General features: G+C 44.3%; 1 long non-coding RNA gene across 3 annotated transcripts; it reads left to right on the plus strand.

Moving 5' to 3' along the window:
* Positions 1-545: 545 nt before the first annotated feature.
* LOC141088254 (uncharacterized) lies at positions 546-21092 on the plus strand. 3 transcript variants are annotated; one of them, XR_012231870.1, is made up of 3 exons: positions 546-806; positions 3446-3567; positions 20776-21092. It is a non-coding gene; the product is annotated as an uncharacterized lncRNA (long non-coding RNA). The 3 variants fall into 3 exon arrangements; XR_012231868.1 differs by lacking the exon at positions 20776-21092 and adding an exon at positions 13076-15305; XR_012231869.1 differs by lacking the exon at positions 20776-21092 and adding an exon at positions 14855-15305.
* The last annotated feature ends 5012 nt before the right edge of the window (positions 21093-26104 follow it).

A 26104-nucleotide genomic window follows, 5' to 3' on the forward strand; every position in this document is an offset into this window, starting at 1 on the left:
GTGCGTAACGTGGATACAGCGGAGCCGTGCGTGCGTAACGTGTGTACGTAACCTGTGTACAGCGGAGCCGTGTGTGTGTAATGTGGGTACAGCAGAGCCGTGCGTGTGTGTAACGTGGGTACAGCGGGGCCCTGCGTGTGTGTAACGTGGGTACAGCGGGGCCGTGCGTGTGTAACGTGGGTACAGCGGGGCTGTGTGTGTGTAACGTGGGTACAGCAGGGCCGTGTGTGTAACGTGGGTATAGCGGAGCCGTGCGTGTGTGTAACGTGTGTACAGCGGAGCCGTGCGTGTGTGTAACGTGGGTACAGCGGGGCCGTGCGTGCGTAACGTGGGTACAGCGGAGCCGTGTGTGTAACGCGGGGCCGTGTCTGTGTGTAACGTGGGTACAGCGGAGCCGTGTGTGTAACGCGGGGCCGTGTCTGTGTGTAACGTGGGTACAGCGGAGCCGTGTGTGTAACGCGGGGCCGTGTGTGTGTGTAACGTGGGTACAGCGGGGCCATGTGTGTAACGTGGGTACAGCGGAGCCGTGCGTGCGTAACGGTACAGCGGAGCTGTGCGTGTAACGCGGGGCCGTGTGTGTGTGTGTAACGTGGGTACAGCGGGGCCGTGTGTGTGTGTGTGTAACGTGGGTACAGCGGAGCCGTGCGTGCGTAACGTGGATACAGCGGAGCCGTGTGTGTAACGCGGGGCCGTGTCTGTGTGTAACGTGGATACAGCGGAGCCGTGCGTGTGTAACGTGGATACGGCTGAGCCGTGCATGTGTAACATTGATGTGATGCTGAGCTGCTTGCAGACACGTGATATAGGTATAGTGGAGCTGAGTTTGTGTTTATGTATATAGTACAGCAGCGCATTAAACCGTTGGTCGTCAAGAGGCCTTATTCCAGATCGCTGTTTTAAAACTATGATCAGCAATAAGTGAATAGTGCCCCCCGCAGGCGACAGCTGCATATTATGTCGGCCCCAACTGATTTTGGAGCCGATCGGGGTTGATTGGACCCTTAAATAATAAGGGTCTAGGCATCTATGTGGCTAAGAGGGGGTTAAAAGGACCCCCATTGTGCGGTCCAGTTCCACCTATTAGCCTTGTATAACTGACAAATTTGAGGCAAATTACATTTTTACCACTAAAAAGTACTTAACCCCTTAACGACCATGGGGTATTTTTGGTTTTGCATTTTCATTTTTCCCTCCCCTTCTTTCCAGAGCCATAACTTTTTTATTTTTCCGTCACTATGGCCATGTGAGGGCTTATTTTTTGCGGGACGAGTTGTACTTTTAAATGACACCATTGGTTTTACCATGTTGTGTACTCGAAAACGGGAAAAAAATTCCAAGTGCGGTGAAATTGCCAAAAAAGTGCAATCCCACACTTGTTTTTTGCTAAGGCCTCTTTCACACTTCAGTTATTTGCATCAGTCAAAATCCGCCAAAAGGGCGGAAAAGCGGATCCGTCTGTAACTGATGTGAACGGATGCAATAGGATCCGTTTTATGACGGATCCGCAGAATGAAGAATTTTAAAGGAGCCACTGGCCGGGAAGGGGAGACAGAGAAGAGAGAGAGATTTTGGTTTTTTTGTCCGGCACCCAGACAGAATTTCGGGTTAAATCAGTGTGTGGAGGATCCGCTGGCCAAAAAAACGTTGCAAGCTCCGTTTGGAAGTCTTTGAGGATGTTGACGTACAGTAACATTTTGGCGGATTCGAACAAAAACGGATGCAACGGACGGCAATCCGTCAAGATCCGCCATTAATGAAAGTCAATGGGTAAAAAAACGGATCCGCAAAGAAAAATAGCGGATCCATTTTTTTTCCAAATCGGCGGATCTTGACTGATTGTCAAAAACGGAAGTGTGAAAGAGGCCCAAGTTCACTAGATGCTAAATCTGACCTGCCATTATGATTCTCCAGGTCATTACGAGTTCATAGACACCAAACATGTCTATGTTCTCTTTTATCTAAGTGGTGAAAAAAAATTCCAAAGTTTGCTAAAAAAAAAAAACTTGCGCAATTTTCCGAGACCCGTAGCGTCTCCATTTTTCATGACCTGGGGTCGGGTGACAGCTTATTTTTTCCGTGCCGGGCTGACGTTTTTAATGATACCACTTTTGTGCAGATATGTTCTTTTGCTCGCCCGTTATTGCATTTTAATGCAATGTCTTGACGACCAAAAAAACGTAATTCTGGCGTTTTTAATTTTTTTCTCACTACACCGTTCAGCGATTGGGTTAATGCTTTTTTTTTTTATTGATAGATTGGGCGATTCTGAACGCGGCGATACCTAATATGTGTATGTGGGATTTTTTTTTTACTGTTTTATTTTGATTGGGGCGAAAGGGGGGTGATTTGAACTTTTAGGTTTCTTTAATTTTTTTTTTAAACATTTTTTTTTTTTTTTTTTTTACTTTTGGCATGCTTCAATAGCCTCCGAAGGAGGTTAGAAGCATGCGCAACCCGATCGGCTCTGCTACATATGGGCGATGAGCAGATCGCCCATATGTAGCAGATTTACTGCTGTGCTTTCAGCGCCGACCACCGGGTGGCACTGAAAGCCATATGCCTGGAACAACCATAGAGGTCTCATAGAGACCTCTGGTTGTCCATGCAACATGACGCTGACCCCCGATCACGTGACGGGGGTCGGCGATGACATCATTTCCGGCCCGGCGGCCGGAAATGCTATTTAAATGCCCGCTGTCAGCTTTGACAGCGGGATTTAACTAGTTAATAGGCGCGGGCGGACGGCGATTCCGCTCGCGCCTATTGCGGGCACATGTCAGCTGTTCATGACAGCTGACATGTCCCGGCTTTGATGCGGACTGTGTCCGTCATTAGACATTAAGGGGTTAAAGGAAATCTGTCACCTATCAGCTGCCGACACTGACATCAGGGGCTTATCTACAGTATTCTGTAATGCTGTAGCTAAGCCCCCAGTGTAACCTGAAAGATAAGAAAAAAGAGTTAGATTATACTCACCGGGGGGTGGTCCGGTCTTGGTCCGATGGGCTTTGTGGTCCGGCGCCTCCCTTCTAACAGTGACTTCTTTGCTGCCTGTTGTGGCTCCTGCGCAGGCGCACTGCTCTGCCTTGTTGAGGGCAGAGCAGAATACTGCAGTGCGCAGGCGCCGGACCTATCCTGGTGCCTGCGCACTGCAGGACTCTGCTCTCAACAGGGCAGAGCAGTGCACCTGTGCAGGAGCCACGACAGGCAGCAAAGAAGAGGACGTCACCGTTAGAAGATGGGAGGTGCCGGACTGGACGGCGACACCCATCGGACCGGACCCAACGCCGGGGTGAGTATAATCTAACTCTTTTTTTTTTTCTTTCAGGTTACATCGGGAGTTCTTTTTCTGGTAATCCATGGTTTATGTAGAGTATTTCGTTGTTTAACCATGCTGTTTTCATTGATCCTGAATCCCAGCTGTGTTTTCATCTGCCCTCAACAGAGCAGAAAATTACGCCTGTGCAGGAGCCGCGACAGAAGCAAGGATGAGGACGTCATCACTAGAAGATGGGAGGCACCAGAGCCGCGACACCCATCGGACCCGGCCGCACCAGACCGCCCCCGGTGAGTAGAATATAACTCGTTTTTTTCAGGTTACATCGGGGGCTTATCTACAGCATTACAGAATGCTGTAGATAAGCCCCTGATGGCGATTGCCGCATCTCATAGGGAAAAAAAATAGGTGACAGATTCCCTTTAATTTACTGAGGTAATCTGGAGAAATTCACCCCATGCTTCCAGAATCCCCTCCCACAGGTTGGCTTGGCTTGATGTGCACTTTTTGCGTACTATACGGTCAAGCTGCTCCCACAACAGCTCAATGAGGTTGAGATCTGGTGACTGCGCTGGCCACTCCATTACAAATAGAATACAAGCTGCCTGCTTCTTCCCTAAATAGTTCATGCATAATTTGGAGGTGTGCTTTGGGTTATTGTACTGTTGTAGGATGAAATTGGCTCCAATCAAGCGCTGTCCGCAGGGTATGGCGTTGCAAAATGGAGTGTTAGATGTTGGGTTCCTGTCGCTGCACAGCAGGAATCCCGAGCTTTGCCTTCGGCGGTCTCCCATTCCTCTCCGACCACAGTGGAGCCTGCTCAGCAGACTCGTCGATCCCAGCGCTCTGCTCACACCAGCATTGTAGGTTTGGTTGCTGCTGCCACCTCTGGCTCAGCTATAGCAACGCATGCTGGTCAGCAGCGATCTACTCCAGGGACCAAGTCCTCCTGTCAGTCCACTGAGCATGCCCGTGGGACGATCTCTCATTGGAGATCGGAAGTCACATGCTCAGGTCCTTCTCCAGCTCGGATTGGACCATCAGGAAGGTCCCGGAAGGACGCTGCTATAAAAGGTTCGCATGGCCGCTCGGCCATGTGCTAAGATAGACTTTTGTTGAGACTTGTGTGAGTGATGATGGATGCATGTAACTGGTGACTGACTCATTAACCCCTTCCTTTGATACGTATGTGTTAGGGTTAGTTCAGCCTGAGTCAGCGCCTCATGGTGGCAAAGCATGTGCCACAGTGCTCCAGTCTAGCACAAAGGTTAGCGCCATAGTGCCGCCATATCTCCCATGCCTCTGGGTGGTAGGAGTCTATCCGCTGCACTCTGTGACAGCTAACAGGGCACAGCACTTTCCTAGCGTCACTCTTTAGCGCCGCTGCAGCGGCTCTGAGCACAAGTGGTTCTAGAAGGACTCTGACTCCATGCCTCTGGGCAGAGTTCTGTGACCACATCGCTTGCGCTCACATTATATTAGTGCGACCTTGTGAAGTAACAGGGTTCGCCTCGCACACTCCGGGTGAGGTAACCCGAGCGTGCTATTATCCGCCATTGTCTAGCAGCAGTTTCCATCGTTGCACGGTGAACCCCAGGCTGCGAACGCACCTCATTAACATCTATATTACTTGGTGCGTTCCGCCAGCCTAAAATGGAGTGATAACCTTCCGTATTCAAAATCCCTTTTACCTTGTACAAATCTCCTACTTTACCAGCAGCTAAGCAACCCCAGACCATCACATTACCTCCACCATGCTTGACAGATGGTGTTGGGCACTCTTCCATCATCTTTTCAGTTGTTCTGTGTCTCACAAATATTCTTCTGTGTGATCCAAACACCTCAAACTTGGATTCGTCTGTCCATAACACTTTTTGCAATCTTCCTCTGTCCAATGTCTGTGTTCTTTTGCCCATATTAATCTTTCCCTTTTATTTGCCAGTCTCAGATATGGCTTTTTCTTTGCCACTCTGCCCTGAAGGCCAGCATCCCGGAGTCGCCTCTTCACTGTAGACGTTGACACTGGCGTTGTGTGTACTATTTAATGAAGCTGCCAGTTGAGGACCTGTGAGGCGTCGATTTCTCAAACTACAGACTCTAATGTACTTGACGTGTTGCTCAGTTGTGCAGCGCGGCCTCCCACTTGTCTTTCTACTCTGGATAGAGCCTGTTTGTGCTCTCCTCCGAAGGGAGTAGTACACACCGTTGTAGGAAATCTTCAGTTTCTTGGCAATTTCCCGCATGGAATAGCCTTCATTTTTAAGAACAAGAATAGACTGTCGAGTTTCACATGAAAGTTCTTTTTTTCTGGCCATTTTGAAAGTTTAATGGAACCAACAAATGTAATGCTCCAGATTCTCAACTAGCTCAAAAGAAGGTCAGGTTTATAGCTTCTCTAATCAGCCAAACTGTTTTCAGCTGTGCTAACATACCCTTGTGCAAGTATTCTAACCATCCATTAGCCTTCTTACACAGCAAACACAAAGTACCATAAGAACACTGGAGTGATGGTTGTTGGAAAAGGGCCTCTATACACCTATGAAGACATTGCATTACAAACCAGATGTTTGCAGCTAGAATAGTCATTTACCACATTAACAATGTATAGAGTGTATTTCTGTATAATTTAATGTTAGCTTAATTGGCAAAAACAGCTTTTCTTTCAAAATAAGGGAATTTATAAGTGACCCTAAACTTTTGAACGGCAGTGTGTATGTATGTATGTGTGTGTGTGTGTATATATATATATATATATATATATATATATATATACATGCACACACAGCTGTGGCAAAAATTAAGAGACAACTGCACAGTTTTATAAAAATCAGCTTCTCTACATGTCTCACAGTCATTCCATTCCAGTGTCACTTGAATTCCAACCAGACTACACCTCATTCTACTCAATGTGCTTCTGATTAGGTGATCACCTGAACCAAATCTTATTTAACAAAGGAAAGTATAAAAACCCTGCTGCGGTGTTCACAATCCTTTTGCAATAGGACAAGCTGGATGGCAAAACAAGTGCTAGTAATATCCCAAAATTAATAGGAATGAAAAAATAACTTTTAATCATGCCGAAGGAGTTGAAAAGACAAGTCTTGAGTGAGGAAAAGAAGAGCTCAATTCTGGCTTTACTAGCAGAGGGATTTATTCCCTGACTCACCTCCTGGGGAGGGGGTTGGGTGTTTAGCTCAGGGCTAAACAGGAGATAGGGACAGGTTGGGGACTTGGGCCTCCCTACCATCAAGTGTATCCCCAAGTTAAGGAGAGCCAGGGCACCCCCTTTAGCCTGAGGGGCAGTTCAGGGGCCCTGGTTCCACGTCTCCTGTTTCCCCGCAACTGCCCCATGACATTATTACCAGCACCCATTTTTTTTCTGGTGAGCCATGGCCCTAATGCAGACCTATCTCCAATTGCTGCAGACCCTCACTGAGGAGCGTGGGGTGCTGCACGGTGTGGTGGAGCTGCAGCAGTTTGTGGGGTTCAGGGCCTCAGCTCAGGTTCAGGCTCAACCAGAACCCAAGTTATCTCTCCCAGACAGGTTTTCTGGAGGGAGAGATAATTTTTTGTTTTTTTCAGGAGGCCTGCAAGCTACACTTCAGGCTCCGCCCTCGTTCATTAGGGAGTGAGGAACAGCGGGTGGGATTCATCATATCTCTCCTTAAAGTTGTTCCCCTATCCTGAGCCTTCTCCCTGCCGGCCGATTCATCATCTCTACGGTCGGTGGACGAGTTTTTTGCGGCTTTGGCGAATTTGCCCCCTGTAGTCCTTGCTAGGGAGGAGGACTCAATGGTGCAGTCGGACGAGCCCAGGCAGGTGGGAGGAGTTTGTTCCCCAATGGTGCTGCCTGCGGCTTGTCATGGTTTGGGGGCATGTTTTAGCTGTGAGCAGACTGGTCATTTTATCAGGGTCTGCTCAGCTTGCGCCAAACTTCCGTACCACCTAAGAAGCCGCGTCCCCCTGGTCGTGTGGAGGGAGGCGACCAGGGAGTGTATATTTCCTCCATTTTGCCCACTCTGTGTACTTTGTCAGCAGAAGTGGTGGTTGGCAGGGTACCTGAGGGCATACCGGTGTTTGTGGAGTCAATCTGCTGGATGCTCACTTTGTCCAGACCCATGGCCTGAGGTGTAGGACGCTGGCCAAACCCCTTAGCGTCCAGACCATTGACTCTGTCCCACTGAGCCAGGGGAGGTTGACCCAAGTCATGGAAAAAATACATTTGCGTATAGGGACATATCATGTAGAGTCCCTGTCATGCTACGTCTTGGGGGTGAATTCCATCAACCATCGTTTTAGGCCTCCCTTGGTTGGAAAAACACAACCCAATCATAGATTGGCAGTCTAGGGAAGTAGTCAGCTGGGATCAGTCGTGTGAGGGTTGCTGCCTGGGGGCTACTGTCTCTGCCATCTTTCTACAACCGTCCCCTTCTTCTCCAGTGGGGGCAGCAGAGGTGCTGCCAGGGAGTAGGGGCAAGTCTCTACCCTCACCACATGCTAACTCTGGGTGTCGGAGTCCTCTTAGGAGGAGGCGTCAGAGGAGTCAGTCATCTGTGTCAGAGTCCGGATGCTCTGATATAAACGTTTTTCCTTTCAGGCCATCGGGAGTTAATATTAGTTTTTCCCTCCAGTGACAGCTGGTGTTACTACAACTGTAGTTGGTCGGCTGCTGGGTTATCCTCACCCCGGTGGCTGCTGGTGTTACTACATGTTTAGTTAGTCAGCAGGTGGTGACTACTCCCACTTCCCTTTATAAGGCCACCTGGTGCTGCAATTCACTGTTGGTAATACTGGTCATTTGCTAACCAACCTTGGTGAAGACTGGGACCTGCCTGGTGCAGAGGGGGTTCAGCTTGTCTTGAGCAGTTTTGATGCTGCTGGATGCTGATCGGGTGCCTTACTCTGCTGGTGGGAGCATTGGCAGCAGATAAAGCTAAGCTTTGGTTTTTAGTTGCTTTAACCCCGTGGTGTCTGTTTTATATTTCCTTTCGTGTTATTGGTGCGGTGCAGTTCACTTCCCTGTCTTACTTCCTGGGGAGGGGGTTGGGTGTTTAGCTCAGGGCTAAACAGGGGACTTGGGACTCCCTACCATCAAGTGTACCCCCAAGTTAAGGAGAGTCAGGGCACCCCCTTTAGCCTGAGGGGCAGTTCAGGCAGGGGACCTGGTTCCACGTCTCCTGTTTCCCCGCAACTGCCCCGTGACAAGGATTGGACCATAGAGGACTGGAGTAAGGTAATCTTCTCTGATGAGTCTAATTTTCAGCTTTGCCCAACACCTGGTCGTGTAATGGTTTAGATGGAGACCTGGAGAGGCGTACAAGCCACAGTGTCTTGCACCCACTGTGAAATTTGGTGGAGGATCAGTGATGATCTGGGGATGCTTCAGCAAGGCTGGAATTGGGCAGGTTTTTCTTTGTGAAGGACGGATTAATCAAGCCGCATACAAGGTTATCCTGGAAACACAGTTGATTCCTTCTGCTCAGGCAATGTTTTCCGACTCTGAGGACTGTTTTTCCAGCAGGGCAATGCGCCATGCCACACAGCAAGGTCAATCAATGTGTGGATGAAGGACCACCACATCAAATCCCTGACATGGCCAGCCCGGTCTCCAGACCTGAACCCCATTGAAAACCTCTGGAATGTAATCACGAGGAAGATGGATAGTCACAAGCCATCAAACAAAGAACAACTGCTTAAATTTTTGTACCAGGAGTGGCAAAAGGTCACCCAAAAGCAGCGTGAAAGACTGGAGGAAAGCAGCCCAGACACATGAAAGCTGTGATTAAAAATCATGGTTATTCCACAAAATAGTGATTTCTGAACTCTTCCTGAGTTTAAACAGTTGTTTCTAAATGAACTTGTTTTCTTAGCATTATTTGAGGTCTTCAAGCACTGCATTTTTTGTTATTTTGAGCATTTCTCATTTTCAGAAAATAAATACAAAATTTAGTGCTTGGAAATTCGAAGCTATGTTGTCAGTAGTTTATAGAATAAAAGAGCAATTTACATTTTACTCAAAAATATACCTATAAAGGGAAAAATCCAACAAACTGAAAATTTTGCTGTAGTCTCTTAAATTTTGCCAGAGCTGTATTAGGGCAGTAAAAAATTGCTGAGTTAGTAAAGTGACATGGTAAAGTTTTAAAAAAAAATGTCATCCACAGTGGAGGCCTTCTCAATATCCAACACGTGCTCCCTCACTCTAAATTTAAGTTCCCTTGTGGTCAGCCCGACATATACTTTCCCACACAGGCATTCAGCGTGATATATCACCCCCTTGGAACTACATGTGAGGTGTTTCCGAATATCGTAAAGACGTGATCCATCAAAATTTTTGCATTTCTTGGATTTGTTCAGAGTCAAACAAGCCTTACATAGGCCACATGGGAAGAACCCTGGGCCTAGGGACCTACTGCTGGAGACTCTTGGGGGATTGTAGTGACTATGCACCAAAAGATCTTTAAAATTGGCCGAACGTCGAGCTACACACTGGGGGGAAGGAGGTAAAGCCCTTTTCAAAATGGGGTCCGTAAGGAGGACATTCCAATGTTTATTGATGAATTTTTCTATGTTATGCCACTAACTATTAAAGGTGGAGATAAATCTTACCTGTTTGTTGTTCTCTTTATCTGCAATTTGGTAACTATATAGCAGTTCATTCCTAGATGTTGCAACCGCTCTTTTGTACCCCCTCCTGATCATCCTTCGACTGTAGCCCCTATCCTCAAATCTCCTGGTCAGTTCTGCTCACTGTTTCTCAAACCTTATTGAATCCGAACAAAATCTCTTAGCATGTAAAAACCGACCTATAGGGATACTACGGATGATGCTTGCTGGGTGGGCAGAGCCTGCTTGTAAACACGAGTTTGTGGCTGTCGGCTTCCTGTATACATCTGTATGGATCATCCCATCATTGGAAGCTTCAATCCAGATGTCAAGGAACTGCAGGGGCGTGTTTTACTGAATATAAGTAAGGCTGTACCTTTGTTTTTAATATCCAGAGCGGTTTATGTCATTTTAATAAACTCGCTTGAATATTTCCACAATACTGCTTCCTATGCCTACCTCAACAGCAGCCTAACGTCTTCCACAAATCTCTACTGAAACCTTTTGAAGCAGTCCGGGGAGACTCCGAGTCTGCTGCTTCTCCTGTTTTGGTCGAGGGGCAGGTGGAGTACGAGGTTGGTCATATCGTAGATTCCAGGTTGGTACGGCGGTCGGTACAGTACCTGGTTCATTGGAAGGGGGTATGGACCGAAAAACAGGTCCTGGGTACCGGCCCGGTTGATGCATGCTGATCGCCTGGTGCGGACTTTCCACGCTAAGTACCCGGGCAAGCCTGGGGGTACAGAGGTCCCCCGTTGAGAGGGGGGTACTGTCATGATCTCAGTGCGGGTTTGACTCGCACACGTGGGGTTAATGTCTGGAACCAGTGCTGATGACTGGCATTTCTGGGGTTAAAGGTTGTGATCCCGGTGCAGGCTTACCTGCACACCTGGGGCTATGATTGTGGCCTCTCCCTGGTTTTGGGAGAGGCTTCTTATAGCCTCAGGACGCTCCCATCCCTGTCAGTTATACTCTTGCCCTTGGCATAGTGTGGTGACCCCTGAGAGTGTTAGTGCTGTGTTCTGGTTGCTTGATAATCTGTGTATGACTCGGTCTGTTCTCTGGATATTGCTTTGGATTCTGCTTGGTACCTTCTATGTCTGTTTGGTTTTGACTGCTGCTTGGCCCTGACTATCCACTCTGTCTCATCCTTGGTACGTTACGGCTATCTCTGTGTGTGAAACCCGTTTTGCCTGACTCTGAGTAATTCTGTATAGTGTCTTTCCATCTCACTAAGCAGGATGCTAAGCCCCGTCCCCTTGCAGTCACATGACCGTAGGTCCCGTGTCTGCTTGCTAAATTTCAGCATCCACAGGTCCTGTGCATCGGTACTTTCTGGCTGTACCTGACCCCGGTACCCCTACAGTGCGGGTGAGTCCCTGCTCAGCGGAGGCTGCACGCCGGGGCTGACAGGATCCTGACACTCAGTGAGCAAGTACAGTGCGGTGTTCCTGACAGGTATGTTTTTTGGTGCATCGGGAAAAATGGCATGAAACTCTGACAACATTGTTTAAAGCTGTGAACTAGGTATCAGGAATGCTTCCAGGAGCGATCCCCATGATGTCCCTGTGTCATTTGAGCAGTGTTTCCATCATTTTCTGACGTTTTTAGATGTTAAAAGGACCCAAGGGGGGATTGCGGTAAAAATGCTCGGGTCACCCATAGACATTACATTGGGCTCGTTGTTCTGTCCGAGTACCCGAGTATTCCAATTTGCTCGAATCGACCAATGAGCACCCGAGCATATTGATTATCAGATATCAACCAAAGTGCAGTGTACACAGAAGTCTGTCAATCAGTGGTTTAGGCAGAGCTCAGCATTCAGATAACTGTTAGAGCTCCATCAGATGAGACAGTGATTTTATCAAAATAACAGCAAGAAATCCATTGAGTGGCATATTGCTGGAATAAGGGTCTCTGCCCCTGCATTATGCTGCTTTCAGATGGGGTAGAAAAAAACTGGCAACAGATTTCCTTTAAAAAGGGGTTGTCCAGTAGTGGAAACAATCTTTAAAGCTATAGCCTTATTTGAAACTGCAAGGTAGCTAGAGCCCTCGTAAAGTAAAAACACTCGTCCATATATACTGTATATTTATTTTAGTTTTATTTTTGTGAGGGATATTGTGTACCTGATTATTTTTTTTACCAATATTCAATCTATATTTGTCATGATCCCAGTGCAGGTTTTTGAGCGGCACGTCAGGGGTTAGTATCTGGAGCTCAGTGCAGGTTTTGACCTGCACACCTGAGGTTAATGATTGTGGCCTCTCTTTGGTTCTGGGAGAGCTTCTTAAACCCCTGGGAAGCTCCAATCCCTGCCAGTTATACTTTTGCCTTTGGCCGAGTGTGGTGACCTCTGTGTGCCTGTTCGTTGTTATAGCTTGTTTATATGGTTCTGACCCGGTTCTGTTCCCCGTTGTGAGTTTGCCTGTTGATTCTGTACTGCGCTACCCTCTCTGTGTATGACTCATTGCCTGTGATCTGACTACGCTCTGCTCGCCCCTCTTGTACCTTGCAGCTATCTCTGTGTATGACTCATTGGCTACGTCCTGACTATCCTCCCTGTCTATGCCCCTTGGTAACTTTGTCTCGCAGTTACCCTGCTAGGAGTTCTCTTGCAGCTCCTAGCTCTCTGGAGCTTAGGCCACGCCCCTAGTAGTCACGTGCTTCAGGTCCTGCTGTTCTGAAGTACGCATCTACTCGGCTGCTGCCCGCTCCACAGGTATGTTTGAGCACAGTTCGCTTTACTCAGGACTCGCGCACTGGCTCAGTGAGCAAGTTCAGTGCGGTGTTCCTGACAATATTCATGTTTAAATGTAAAATTCTTAATTTGTAAAACTATCATTTTGAAGAGGTATGGGGGAGAAGCTGCCCGAGAGAATTTGTTTGCTTAGTGTACAAGTCTGATTAGCCAAATAAGTCACCTTAAGTGTAAATTATATATCAACACCCAAAATTTCTCTTCTCATAGCGATATAAGATTTCTCAGTCTTTTGCATAGTGTAAGATTTTTATCCCTTTGAGAAAGAGTTTTAATCATTCAAAAGGGGATAATCAGAATAAGTCCTGACAATACTCAGACGTTTTGTTGGTGATTCTTTTTTCTGCTGTTTTCCTTGAGAAGATCTTCTCTGTCTTTAAGAAAGTCTGATGCTTGTTCTGCTGCTGAAAATGTTTGTGTTCTTCCTCCAGGTAAAAACACTTTAAGATTCGCCGAGAATTGTAATGAGACGCGGGTTTTCTTCTATACTAGCTCAGTGCATATTCCACTAAAGACGCGTCTTTCTTTGTTACTTCCACCGAGTAGTCACTGAAAATTAACACTCTACGTCCATCGAGCACCAGGGGTGGAGAGGATTTTCTGTACCGTTGTAAGATGTCCACTTTGTCTGCATAGCTCAGGTATTTCGCAGTACCAGGCCCGGGCTTATAAGCAGGGGATTCTTGTGGAGGTGGTGGTGGTGGGCCGACTCTGTGAGCGCATTTCACCTTCAATGGTGTATTAAGGCCCAGAGCGTTTGGTAGGTCTAGTGTGCATATACTTGTAAGCTGGCTACGGGTCATAGATTCTGGTAAACCCATGATCACAAGATTGCTTCTATTCTCCAGATCATCATATGCAGCAAGATCACATCTTTAATATGCATTTAATTCATTTATTTGCTGATATATATTTATTCAGATGAAAGTAAAATTCTCTCTCAAATTGGCACCGGCCGCGCCTGCGCAGTAGCATCTATTGGATCACCAATCTTGGAGGAGACAATTTTTTTTTCTCTAACAAACCGCCGGCGCCTGCCTGCTGAATGTGATTTTTTTTTCAAAACATATAGTCAGTGTGTAAAATAGGGGGCAGATCACTGAGGGTAAGAAAAGCTAAGAAGAGCACCACATGAAGCCTCCCCACAGGCCCGCCCCGGAGTGGAAAGAGATGAAAACATTCTCCACAAGAATTGGCCTGTACTAAAAACAGACCCATTTCTGGCAGCACAATTACCAAAAAATCCCCTTATAACGGCCAGGAGGGGTAGGAGTCTGAAGGACATGTTACTGAGGAGCCACTATACTGCCAAGGTGTCCAATCCCTTCACCTCTTCTGAAAGTAAACCGAGACGGGCTGGTACCCCTTTAGTGACTGTCGGGCCTGTGAAAATATCATCAGGAGTACAGAATTTATGTCCTCTGATGGGTCGTTATCTTGACATTTTAAGGTTTTTCATGGATGTGATACGAAAACTCTAACGGTAAGGGGGATTGATTGTGTTAATGGGGGAATTAGGGGTTGTGATTTAAAACAGATATTGGCACAATTAGAATGCCAATGGATCAGTCATTTGGAATCCATGGCCCCCCAAATGCTTAACTGAAAAATGAAGCTTTCTCCCATTTCTTTGAATAATCCATTAACATCAACAATGTCCATTGTATAGGGAATATTCAAGGTTCCTGATATCTCTGCGCTTTTATTTTAATTGTGTGTTTTTTGTCTGTTTGTAGCTGATACATTATTGAAGATTTATCTTTTCCTTATGGCTATTCATGAAATGTATGTGTGATATGGGATTCTTGTGTGACCATCATATGAGGACCCCTCTGGTGTCAGGATGAACACTTCTGAACACTTCATCTTGAACGCCATGTTATTGGTTGACACAGTAATGATAGTGTTGTTCATGTACTCTTGTATATATAGCTATTTACATTTTTGCACATATGCACCTTAATTATATATTTTTTTAAATGCCGCACTTTATAATGCTATGGTATATTAGTAGATTCCAATGCAATAATGTTGTTTTCTCTATTTGAGTATATTAAGCACATGTGCACTTTATTATACCTAATATTACCCATTGTGTGACATACTTTCATTAATGTGACTAGTGGTTATGATTTTACACTGGCACTTGTAATATCTGTTGTTTTCATTATCTAATATGGTGATTTATTTTACCCCACTAATAATGGTAGACTCCATGGGACTCCTTAAACATGTCCGCCGGCTGAGAGTGCACTCCTGAACGCTGGTCCGTCCTTCCTGGAATCCAACTTGACAACGCACCTGTCTGTGACGCCATCGGGGGATTTCCCCGGACGTGCACTCTAGATATATCCATATGAGCCACCATTACACATTACCTCTCTTAGGATAAGTATATATAGAGAAGCTATGGATGTACTTGACTCATACTGATAACTTTTTGTCTGCTGTGATTATTTTCCTGTCTTTTGAGGTGATATATGTTTATCTGCTGGATTTATAATATCCTTTATATACTTTCAATTGTTCCTCTGTTCTATGAGAGCCCAAGTCTGTGAGTGCTCCCCAGGTGACACTTGTTGTTTCTTTCTTGATGTACAGCCTGTATATATTTTCTTTATTACTGATTTTGATTAAATAAGAAACATATATTTGTTTATATTTATGAAGTCAGCATTCAATTTTTTCTTCAGTTTCATTTATTATACCCTGGAGACGAGTGAACAAAAGCACAAGAGGGAGGACACAGACTGAGTCTGGGCCCTCCCTCTTGTGCTTCTGCTCACTGGATCCCTCTCAACAGTGAGGACAGTAATGCTCTGATGGCGGTCCTGTCCACACATAAAAGTATAAAATAAAGACTCTGACACATCATGGAAAGTTTAAATAGTGGGAAGTTTATTATATGCTTTATTATATATTATTTATTATATTTATATATTATCTATTTATATATTATCTATTTATTATATATTTAATATATTATATTTATATTATATATTTATTATATTATATTAAATTATATTATTATTTATTATATATATATATATATATATATATATTAATCTATTATATATTTAACATATTATATTTATATTATATATTTATTATATTATTTTAAATTATATTATTATTTATTATATATATTTTAATATATATTTAACATGTTATATTTATATTATATATTTATTATATTATATATTATATTTTACTATATATTTATTATATTAAATTATATTATTATTAATTATATATTTATTATATTATATATATTAATCTATTATATATTTAACATATTTATATTCTATATTTATTATATTATATTAAATTATATTATTATTTATTATATTATATATATTTATTTTATATATATTAATATATTATATATTTAACATGTTATATTTATAGTATTTGAGGTTGAAGGGAGACATTAAGTCCATCTAGTTCAACCTATAGCCTAACATGTTGATCCAGAGGAAGGCAAAAAAAACCCATGTGGCAAACAGTGCCACATTGGGGAAAAAAATTCCTTCCTGACTCCACATACGGCAATCAGACTAGTTCCCTGGATCAACGCCCTATCAAGGAATCTAGTCTATATCCCCTGTACACCATACCAGCATACTTCTCTACTTTCTCCAATTCTTCATCCGTCACGTCTTCTATCTGTTCTTCTAGGACCGTCAGCCATGTTTCTCTTCCAGCCATGTTCTTCTCCTTGTAGGTCCTGCAGCTCTGTTTCCAGGCATCAGTGGATATTCCTCTCCCTCTTCCATGCCCAGTGGTCAGGGTCTTCTGCCATGATCTAGAATAAAATAAGTGATTATAATCAGAGTGTAAAGGGCATATGTCACCATTAGTGTTGAGCATTCCGATACCGCAAGTATCGGGTATCGGCCGATACTTGCTGTATCGGAATTCCGATACCGACTTCCGATATTTTTTCAATATCGGAAGTCGGCATCGGAATCGGAAGTTCAAAGTTGATTGACAGCCTGACATCATCATGATGCGCGGTGTGTGCGCATCATGATGCGCCGTCATTTCGGGCCTTCCGGGGGTCTCTGCCGGCCTGCCGGGGGGCTGTGTGGACTGCCCGGGGTCTGTACCGGCCTGCCGGGGGGCTGTGCCGGCCTGCCGGTGGTCTGTGCACCCTGTGGGGGTCTGTGCCGGCCTGCCAGTGGTCTGTGCACCCTGTGGGGGTCTGTACCGGCCTGCCGGGGGGCTGTGCCGGCCTGCCGGTGGTCTGTGCACCCTGTGGGGGTCTGTACCGGCCTGCCGGGGGGCTGTGCCGGCCTGCCGGGGGGCTGTGCTGATGTCCGGGGGTCTGTGCAAGCATCGTCCGATGGGACTACAAGTCCCATCTGGCGATGCCTGCTACCATGACAGTGATTGACACATTAGCCAATGATGGGACAGTAGTAGTCCCATCATCCGGCTAATGTGTTAAATGTTAAAAGAAAAAAAAAATACTACATACATACTACATACATACTACATGCATGCTACATACATACTACATGCTACATACATACTACATATATACTACATACATACTACATACATGCTACATACATACTGCATGCTACATACATACTACATACATACTACATGCATGCTACATGCATGCTACATACATACTACATAGATACTACATGCATGCATGCTACATACATACTACATGCATGCTACATACATACTACATGCATGCTACATACATACCACATGCATGCTACATACATACCACATACATACTACATACATACTACATACATACTACATGCTACATACATACTACATATATACCTTATGCATGCTACATACATACTACATGCTACATACATACCACATACATACTACATACATGCTACATACATACTACATACATTCTACATACATACTACATGCATGCTACATACATACTACATACATACTACATACATACTACATGCATGCTACATACATACTACATGCATGCTACATGCATGCTACATACATACTACATGCTACATACATACCACATACATACTACATACATACTACATACATACTACATACATGCTACATACATACTACATATATACTACATGCATGCTACATACATACTACATGCTACATACATACCACATACATACTACATACATGCTACATACATACTACATATATACTACATGCATGCTACATACATACTACATATATACTACATGCATGCTACATACATACTGCATGCTACATGCATGCTACATACATACTACATACATACTACATGCTACATACATACCACATATATACTACATACATACAATACATTCATACAATACATACATAGACATACAGTACATATAACATAGAGTAACATACTTACCAATACGTGTCACATTGTTCCCCGAAGCCATTGTCTTTTCCGGAATAAATATTAACATAACAAACCACAAAAATACTCACCCACGATCCGAAGCAGTCCACGAGTGTGTCCCACGACGATCTTGGGTAGAGAACTGCAGCATCAGATGATGCTGCCGTTCTCTACGGGCTGCAGGAATCCAATGACGGAAGGTAGGTATCCTTCCGCACTGTATTCCTCCGCCACTTAAAAAAAAAAAAGTCCCTAGTCTCACTTTATGCCATTGCTGCGTGGGAAATTCCCACACAGCAATGGCATAAAGTGAGACTAGGGACTTTTTTTTTTTTTAAGTGGCGGAGGAATACAGTGCGGAAGGATACCTACCTTCCGTCATTGGATTCCTGCAGCCCGTAGAGAACGGCAGCATCATCTGATGCTGCAGTTCTCTACCCAAGATCGTCGTGGGACACACTCGTGGACTGCTTCGGATCGTGGGTGAGTATTTTTGTGGTTTGTTATGTTAATATTTATTCCGGAAAAGACAATGGCTTCGGGGAACAATGTGACAAGTATTGGTAAGTATGTTACTCTATGTTATATGTACTGTATGTCTATGTATGTATTGTATGAATGTATTGTATGTATGTAGTATATATGTGGTATGTATGTAGCATGTAGTATGTATGTAGTATGTATGTAGCATGCATGTAGCATGCAGTATGTATGTAGCATGCATGTAGTATATATGTAGTCTGTATGTATCATGTAGTATGTATGTAGTATGCATGTAGTATATATGTAGCATGTAGTATGTATGTAGTATGCATGTAGTATGTATGTAGTATGTATGTAGCATGCATGTAGTATATATGTAGTATGTATGTAGCATGTATTATGTATGTAGCATGCATGTAGTATATATGTAGTATGTATGTAGCATGTAGTATGTATGTAGTATGCATGTAGTATATATGTAGAATGTATGTAGCATGTAGTATGTATGTAGCATGCATGTAGTATATATGTAGTATGTATGTAGCATGTAGTATGTATGTAGCATGCATGTAGTATGTATGTAGCATGCATGTAGTATATATGTAGTATGTATGTAGCATGTAGTATGTATGTAGCATGTAGTATGTATGTAGCATGCATGTAGTATATATGTAGTATGTATGTAGCATGTAGTATGTATGTAGTATGCATGTAGTATATATGTAGTATGTATGTAGCATGTAGTATGTATGTAGCATGTAGTATATATGTAGTATGTATGTAGCATGTAGTATGTATGTAGCATGCATGTAGTATATATGTAGTATGTATGTAGCATGTAGTATGTATGTAGCATGCATGTAGTATATATGTAGTATGTAGCATGTAGTATGTATGTAGCATGCATGTAGTATGTATGTGGTATGTATGTAGCATGTAGTATGTATGTAGCATGCATGTAGTATATATGTGTTATGTATGTAGCATGTAGCATGCATGTAGCATGCATGTAGTATGTATGTAGTATGTATGTGGTATGTATGTAGCATGCATGTAGTATGTATGTAGTATATATGTGGTATGTATGTAGCATGTAGTATGTATGTAGCATGTAGTATGTATGTAGCATGCAGTATGTATGTAGCATGCATGTAGTATATATGTAGTATGTATGTAGTATATATGTAGTATGTATGTTGCATGTAGTATTTATGTAGTATGAATGTAGCATGTATGTAGTATGCATGTTGTATGTATGTAGCATGTAATTTTTTTTTTTTTTTTTTTTTTACATTCAACACATTAGCCGGATGATGGGACTACTACTGTCCCATCATTGGCTAATCTGTCAATCACTGTCATGGTAGCAGGCATCGCCCGATGGGACTTGTAGTCCCATCGGACGATGCCTGCACAGACCCCCGAAGCCTGCACAGACCACCGGCAGGCCGGCACAGCCCCCCGGCAGGCCGGCACAGCCCCCCGGAGCCTGCACAGACCACCGGCAGGCCGGCACAGCCCCCCGGCAGGCCGGCACAGCCCCCCGGAGCCTGCACAGCCCCCCGGCAGGCCGGCACAGCCCCCCGGCAGGCCGGCACAGCCCACCGGAGCCTGCACAGACCACCGGCAGGCCGGCACAGCCCCCCGGCAGGCCGGCACAGCCCACCGGAGCCTGCACAGACCACCGGCAGGCCGGCACAGCCCCCCGGCAGGCCGGCACAGACCACCGGAGCCTGCACAGACCCCCTGGCAGGCCGGCACAGCCCCCCGAAAGGCCCGTACAGACCCCAGAGAGGCTGTACAAGGCAAAAACAGGGTTTTTCTTATTCCGATACCGGAAGTCCCATAGACTTGAATGGGACTTCCGGTATCGGAATCGGCGATACCGATACTTTTTTTAAAGATCGGCCGATCCATTCCGATCCGATACTTTGAAGTATCGGACGGTATCGCTCAACTCTAGTCACCATTAATCATAATCTAATTTGCATATATTTTAGGCCTGATGATACTGGTGTGTGATGACTGAAAATCCATGGCAGAATGACTTTATAATCACTTATTAAAGTTTTCTTGCTTGACATTAAAGCAAGCATGTCATGAGTCCAGCTATGGCTGCAGTCATAAAATGCTCTGCCTAATATCAGGATTACATGACCATTTTGACGTGGCTTTACAGAGTAAGTACAAGTGCCTCATCAGGTCTAAGGGATTTACTTAAGCATACTATTTATATTGTGATCTCTATTTACAGATCAGCTTTATATTATTACTGTCTATATTACTCACCAGATCACATGTGTCCCGATCCACCCAAGCCCGGAATCCCATCCTGGTGAGCAGAACATTGCGGCATTGTAGCAGTCGGTCCTTCTTCATCCTCCACTTCCGTCCAAGGGCCCAGCGGTAGATCTTCTGTCGATATCGCACCTCTTCTTGCTCAAACTGGTTGGCTAGAAACCTTGGCGGGAAGAGAAATGAAACGAAATAAATTACAATCCACTTCAGGAGAAAATACAGACAACAACAACAAATGCCATTATCATGTATTTAGCCGAGTGGCCGAAAAGAGATTTTGGTTTTACAATAAAATAAAACAATGTTATTTATAGACGTGAATGTGTAATAATAAAAGAGACTCACAGAGCTGGAAAGAAGAAGGTTCCATATTCTGAAGATGGCAGTCCTGCTCTCCTGAAGTAAGCGACGACCATGGCGAGGAGATACTGGAGGGAGGAGAAGCCGAGTTAAGGTCCTGTCACACTAAGCGATATCGCTAGCAATATCTCTATAACTTGTGACGTTATAGCGATATTGCTAGCGACATCGCGGTGTGTGATACTTACCTACGACCCGCTCTCCCGCTGGTTATCGCTGATCGCGCGAGAACATCCAGGACTGTTTCTCGTCGTCAGCTTCCTGCGGCGCTTCCTGTGGAGAGACGAGCGTGGAGCCGGGCGGGAGGAAGCAGGATCGCCTAGTGTGACAGGTAAGTAGCGACCCCCGTCCCCAGCGATGTCACTGGTGAGATCTGCCTGTGTGACAGCTCACTAGCCACCACTTAGCGATGTACCAGCGATCCTGACCGCGTCATATCGCTGGTCGGAATCGCTGGTACATCGCTAAGTGTGACAGTACCTTTAGAGGGATATATAACACAGCACATATCTGTCAGTAGATTCCTAGGTTTGGTCATATCTGGCCACTATTACATAAGAATAAGCCCTTTTTTTCCCTATGATGGATCTTCTCAGATCTGGAGGATTTCTTATCCTTCACTACAATAATACCTTGTCCGAAATCTTTAGACAGCTGTCCCTGGCTAGAAAACATCTGATGTGTTCTTCTTCTACAAAAATGAGGAAAATAGAATTATTTCACTATGAACTTTGTAATGAAATCCTGTTTAATGCTATTATTTCTAAATTAATGGGGTTGTAGGGCTCCTCATCAAATGATGGATTATCCTCAGGATCGCTCATCAGTGTCAGATTGGTGGAGATTTGGCGCCTGACACCCACTGATCAGATACTGAAGAATTGTCCTAAAGACATGCCATCAGTATTGAGGAGACACCAAAGCCCCGACACTGCTCACCACATAGTGTCTGCTGTATCATACTAGGTGTGACTATAAGAGGAGGAGGGAGAACACTTCCCTACATGTTTCTCCACCATAATACACATAAAATAGATTATATGACATGTATTTTATATTAATCTAACACTTTGGGTCTGGAAACCTTGGAAGGTGCAATGAGTCTTACCAAGGAGTGCGGTGAAAGCTGCCCGCTCTTCCGGCTGGGGGATGTCCTCTTCTGTCTTCCTCCTCTTGGCCTCTTCCTGGGCGGCAGACCGTGAGCTGAAATAGAAGAGGTAGATATTATAGTATTAGGCCTCACGCTCATGGCCGTACTGTGGCTACACATAACTCACATCCTGATGGGTGTTCTCCTCATGGGGATCTGACATTAGTTTGGAGCTGTACATGGGATAAATATGTGTAGTGGTGGTGTGTAATGGTCACTATGGACTTTCCGGTGTAAGTGTATGGATTGTGATGACCGCAGTGATGGAACCTCATCTACTTACCACTCCTCTTCATACTGGGCGATCAGTTCTCTCTTCCGCTTCCTCATGGCCATTCTTACTCTTCTTCCTGGAAACTACCATACAGCAAAAAGGAAAACCTGAGTATGTAGAGGATGGCGCTTTCTATAGGATCTCTAGTAGAGTAATGCTATCAACCTAATGTGTAACCAAAAACATAACTACCACGGCCTGCATTACATGTGCTCCAGTATTGCAGCTTTATTGCCTCGATTGGTATTTAGTTGTAATACCCAACATGACCCACTGACAGAAGTGGCGCTGTAGCTAGTAAACAAAGCAAACCCTATTTTCTACTTAAAGCGCCACTCCAGTGTTTTGTTTTGTTTGTACTGCTGAAGAGGCGATTTAAATGTAAGCCCCCCTTATACCGACGGTGCTCCGCTGCTGTGATGCCATCTCGTGCCCGTAACTTCTGACTGGCTGCAAATGAGAAGTTACGTCACAAGATCTCAATGCAAGTCTATGAGCGCCAGAACTAGGCTCTCATACAGATGTATTGAAAAGTGACCCCTGCGCCGCTCCATGAAACACTGGAGCTGATGGTAGGTTACTTTTCACCAGAGACTGATAGAAGCAACACTGGAAAAGGATTAAAGTAGCGACAGATGAGGATGAGGCAGGGGCCAGGAGAATCACATATAAGGCACCACTCCTGCGGTGCACTAAAGAGAACCGCTGGAGTGGTGCTTTAAAAAAAAAATATATATATAATGTATATATATTATCGGTTATCTATGTCTAACCAGATTGATTTTATGTCCTATGGTAAGAGAAGACTACACATATCTACACTATACTGACTGCACTGTGACCCGCCATATAAACCTCTGCATATATCCGCTACCTCCCTGTATAGTAACTGATGAGCCAGTAACATATTCTTCATATCTCCACTATATGTATTATATAACTATTATATACAGGCTAATAATGGCCATGCACTTCTAAATATTGGATCTGGGAATTTCTAGGAGAAATATGTGGCCCCGTATTTTTCAGATTAATCTTTACACATCATTATCCACATTGTAAATATTTTCTCAGAATCCCCATATTTTATCCCATTTATCCGTTATCACCCCGTTATCTATATTTGGGTCTTTATGGTGAAATCATTTCCGTTTTTCTATGTGTTGCTTCCAGTATAGATCCCAACTCTCAGTATCCGGGATGAGATAAGTCGGCAGTTTACTCCTCACACAATGATTCTCACCTCTGTAGAGCGGCCGGTGGCGGCTGTCTCTCCCAATCAGCAGGTAACGATCCGGGTATCAATGCAAAAAGTGTCGCTTCTAGGAATCAATAAGGAGCCGGTCTCTTCTCTAATAGAGCAATCGCAGACTGGCACCAACTGACGTTTTTTTTCTTTCTTTGAATTCAAATCCTGCGATGTGATTGGTTGATGGTTGAGACACATGATGCATGTGGCGCTAAATTTAAAGGGACAGCGCATTCTAGTAATGTTATAAGCTGATGCAGTGTATGACTTTTATCTCTGTCTTTGTAGTTTCCCTCTTTACTCCAGTGAGTGTTATTTGGGGAAGTTGTCATGTTATTCCATTTATTAACTGATGTTTGGGAAATGGCAGCAGTGAAAACCCCATGTAATAATGATGATACTAAAGTCATGTGATGAGAGAAGTGTGATGTGTAACATGTTCACTAGATCGTCCAATGGAAGAGAGTAATTGTCATCTGCTTTCTTGCTCCCTGTAAAGTCATTATTTAAGCCCCTTAATGACAAGGTCAATTTTCATTTTTGCGTCTTTGTTTCTTCCTCTTCTTTTCCAAAACTCATAACTTTTTTTATTTTTCTGTCCACATAGCCCTATGACTGCTTCTTTATTGGGGGGAGAAGTTGTACTTTTGAATGACACCATTCATTTCACCACATAGTGTACAGGAAAACATAAAAAAATTCCAAGCAAGGAGAAATTGTAAAAGCAAAAAATAAATTCTCACATTGCTTTTAGAACTGTAGGATGCATTATACTGTATTAACTGTTGGGTGCATTATACTGTATGGACTATAGGGTGCATTATATTGTGTGGATAACTATGTGGTGAATTATACTATGGAAAAGACACCAGGCTGCATTATACTGCATGGATTATTGGGTGCATCATGCTTTATGGACCATCTGGTGCTTTATGCTGTATGGATTATGGGGTGCATTATACTGTATGGATGACTATGGGGTGCACTATACTATGCAGAGGACAATGGGGTACATTATACTATATGGATTATTGGGTGCATTATTTTGTATAGACTATGGGATGCATTATACTTTGTGGACTATGGGGTGCATTATAATATACAGAGGACAGTTAGAGTGATCAATGAGTGGAACAGGCTGCCACGAGAAGTGGTGAGTTTTACTTCAATGGAAGTCTTCAAACAGAGGCTGGACAGATATCTGTCTGGAATGATTTAGCGAATCCTGCTTTGAGCAGGGGGTTGGACCAGATGGCCCAGGAGGTCCCTTCCAACTCTGCGATTCTATGATTCTATGACTAATGGGGTGCATTATATTATACAGAGGACTATGGGTGCATCATACTATACAGATGACTATGGGTGCATTATGTTGTATAAACTATGGGGTGCATTATGATGTATGGACCATGTATTGCATTATGTTGTATGGACTATGGGGTGCATTATGCTGTATGAACTATGGGATGCATTATACTATACAGAAGACTTTGGGGTGCATTATACTGTATAGAGTATGGGGAGCATTATACTATACATAGGACAATGGAATGCATTATGCTGTATGGAGTACGGGGTCCATTATACTATACAGAGGACTATGGAATGCTTTATGCAGTATGAAGTATGGGGTGCATTATACTATACCGAGGACTATGGGGTGCATTATACTCTAGGGAGCATGTGGTGCATTCAATTATGAAGAGGACAAAGTGATGCATTATACTGTGTGATCATTGTGTGAGGGTCACAGGTGATCATACAATGTAGGGGACATCATACTTTTCTGGGTGAGTTGTGGGGTGGGGTGCAGTAGGGTCATCATACTGTGCGTGTGGACGGTACTGTGGAGGAATTCACTGTGGTGGCATCTTACAGTGCCTGTGGGACACTTTTTTGACATCATACTTTGAGTGCAATGATAGGGCTCCAGTACGAGGAATATTAGGGGACACACAGTACCAAACAGGTGCAGAAATAGGGACACATACGGCAGCAGTGGCTCAGCATTGGGTTATCAGCAGGATAAGGAGTTTGTGCAGGTCCGGGTTAGATGTGGATGGTGCCTGAAATGTGAGAAATCATATGTATTTTTGTTGTAATCTCTGCAGCCGAGTCCTGGCTGGAGCAGTTGTCATGTCGGTCTGGGCCCGATGAAAAAGACGGGAAAAGTAAATGACTCCAGCTGAAAGAAAGTCAGCTGTAACTCAGCATCCATAACTGTACTGTAATCCCTTATATGTTCTGCAGGACTGGTACTGGTATCTACCACTATATACAGTGGTGGAAA

Source organism: Dendrobates tinctorius, unplaced genomic scaffold (genome assembly GCF_039654945.1).
Source record: "Dendrobates tinctorius isolate UK_male_01 unplaced genomic scaffold, ASM3965494v1 ptg000038l, whole genome shotgun sequence".
Lineage (NCBI taxonomy): Eukaryota > Metazoa > Chordata > Amphibia > Anura > Dendrobatidae > Dendrobates > Dendrobates tinctorius.